The sequence below is a fragment of the Diplotaxodon limnothrissa genome, linkage group LG9 (assembly GCF_057381915.1).
Source record: "Diplotaxodon limnothrissa isolate DT_005_m linkage group LG9, D_limnothrissa_male_GT1.1, whole genome shotgun sequence".
Lineage (NCBI taxonomy): Eukaryota > Metazoa > Chordata > Actinopteri > Cichliformes > Cichlidae > Diplotaxodon > Diplotaxodon limnothrissa.
The window spans coordinates 1,379,211-1,382,296 of NC_140604.1; the positions used below are offsets into that span (position 1 = coordinate 1,379,211).

The 3,086-nt window shown below is 40.7% G+C and overlaps 1 pseudogene; it reads left to right on the plus strand.

Annotated features, from left to right (window-relative positions):
* The first annotated feature begins 486 nt into the window (after positions 1–486).
* On the plus strand, positions 487–1,772 carry LOC146624956 (uncharacterized; annotated as a pseudogene).
* Positions 1,773–3,086: the final 1,314 nt, after the last annotated feature.

Consider the following 3,086-nt stretch of genomic DNA (forward strand, 5'->3'; position numbering starts at 1 on the left):
ACCCCCTCCCACGCTCATCTCCCATCTGGAAGGTTTATGCTCAAAAGTGTTTGTATGGAATAAAATTAGATAGAACTTTATTAATCCCTCGGGTGGGTTCCTCTGGGAAATTCGATTTCCAAAAAAGCACAGCACCGACAGAAGTTACAGAGTTACAGAATATTATTTTTATATATATATATATATATATATATATATATACACACACACACACACACACACACACACACACACACACACACACACACACACACACACACACACACACACACATATATATAAATACAGAGACAATATAAATAAAATATACGAAGGGGATAAATAGAATAAATAGGAATAAAAATAAAAATACAAGTGAATTGCACATTTCAAGTATTGAGTCTATTGCACCGTTGACTATTTAAATGATTGTTGATTGAGCATTTATACACAGAGTGTTGTCCTTCCTTCAGCCCAAAGATCAAAGAACTGAGATTACACCTGATGATGCTGACAGTATACTTAGCCAGTGCTTCTGTGATGAGTGGGGTTAGAGGTGATGTGCAAGCTCTGCTCCAAAAGAGGCATGACAGATATGTCCCATACAGCCACTGCTAGGGCGACTGTGGCTCAGGGGGTTGGGAAGCGCATCTGTAACCGGAAGGTCGCTGGTTCGAATCCTGGGCTCTCTGTCCTGGTCGTTGTGTCCTTGGGCAAGACACTTTACCCTACTGCCTACTGGTGTTGGCCAGAGGGGCCGATGGCGCGATATGGCAGCCTCGCTTCTGTCAGTCTGCTACAACCGTAGCTGCCTCCACCAGTGTGTGAATGCCAGAGTGAATGAACAGTGGCATTGTAAAGCGCTTTGGGTGCCTTGACAAGCGCTATATAAATCCAATCCATTATTATTACTGCTACATCCACCAACTGCACTTAGTGGTTGTGCATGCCACGCAGAGTAAGCCGTGTGTGAATAGATATTTTTTGTTTATTTTGTTCAACCTAGAACTTTTTTTCACCACCACTATGTCCTCAATAAACATGATGCACCTTGTCTAAAAAGGCTGCTTGAGATCAGATGGACAAGCCACTATGAGGTGAGAATGTGCATTGTGGAAAATTAAGAAGAAATCCTTAGTATCCTGTCTGAGACAACAGAAGATGATGATGATGCTGCAGTTGGCCTGTGCACTGAGGCATCAGGCCTGCTATGACAAATTCAGAGGCATCACTTCTCTGAGAATGGAAAGTTCCTAGTGCGAGTGCTTGGTGTCTTAAAACCAGCAAATGTTATTCTACAGTCTCAGTCAGCTGATCTTTGCAGTGCTTCTGAGGTTGTTAGTGGAGCATTTGATCTCCTGCTGAAGATTAGTCACATCCAACAAAGAGAAGGACAACAATATAGCAAACACCTAGCTCAAAGTGTTATGCTCTCAACTTTGGGCCATACAGGCTCTGGTGCCCCTACCATTTCTCCCCATCAGTCTCTCAAAAGATCCCTGCTCAACATCCTTGACAGGGCCATTTTAGAAATGGAAAGTAGATTTTCACACAAGAATACTGACCTGATGAGAGACATATCTAGTCTTGCAACAAAATCTAGGACATTTCTAGATCTCACCCTGCTGCACCCTCTGGCTGTGATGGCTGATGGCACTGTAGCAGATGTTGTAAGTCTGAAATATGAAGTTCTTGTGGCAAAACAGATGCTGCTCAAAAAATGTTCAAAGGAAACAAACCTGTCCACTGTGTGTAAAGCCCTGCAGGAGTACAAGGAAGCCTTTCCTGAGTAACAGCCCTGGTAAATGGTGTATCTTCAGCATTGTGAGAGAGTTCCTTCTCCACTTTGTCACAGATCCTAACCCCCTATCGTCGCATCATGTTGCATATTAGAAAGAGGAATTTGGTGATCTTGGCCCATGAGAAGTCCATAACAAATAACTTGGACATGAATTTGTGAGAGTTTTTGTAAAGGGAAACAGGATACTGTTGTTATAGAGTTGATTGAGAAGAAAGAAGAGTGGATATGGAGTTCTGTTCATTGTAAAACGAAGGAAAAAACAAACAAACAACAAACCCCCTCAAAAAACAAATAAGCTTAACATACTTAATATGTTCTTTCCTAAATCTGTTGTGTTCTACAAATTAGTTTGAGAATTGAAGGAAGAGACATGGTGAATTGTGTTTTTGTTTTTTTAATTACTATGCTGATCTTTTTAAGAATTAGACCATCAAATTAAGATAAATTTTATGTTGTTGGTTGCAAAGATCTGGATGGATATTTTATTATATGCTTTATTTTTTTATTCTGTTTTTTAGTTTTATTTTACAAGACTTTGTGAACTGACTTGTTTTTATAACTGGGCCTACCGTTTTTAGTTTTGCTAATATTGGCAATAATGAGAAGTGTTATTGTTGCTTTCAAATATATTAGACATAGGCCACCCAATTAAAGTAAATGTCATGTTTTTAGTTGTCAGAATCTGATGAGAAATATTTTATTTTATAATTTGTTGCTTTACTTTTCAGTTTTCCCCCTGGTGATTGGCCACCTTAACATGGTCAGTGTCATGAGTCGCTGTGCGGCAGGAAGGAGTTCTGACCCAAAATGCAGGCACTCAGGCACGAGGTTTAAACACAAAGAACTCAGCTTTATTTGCGGGCAGGAGAAAGTCATACAAAAGCAAACTAAACTAAACTGGAAACTCACAAACTAAACTCACAGTGAGACACAGGGAGATCCACACAGCATGAGGGACGACGCAATACTGATTCAGAGAAACACAGGGTTGAAATACACTGGGAAGTAACGAGGGGAATGAGACACAGAAGGAGGGCACAGCTGGGAGAAATCAGGACTGACGAGACAAGCAAAGCAGGATGCATTCACATAAGACACGGACCATCAAAGTAAAACAGGAAGTATCACACAGAGACGCGAACTTGAAACGGTGGAGACAGCAACTAAGAAACACAGAGACAAACCATAAGGCAGAGGACTTACACAGAACAGAGGGGACACAGAGGAACATGAAGGGCAAGGGATCAAAACTAGAAACCATAGAATAACTCACACAAGTACAATAATACAACAATCACAAAGAACT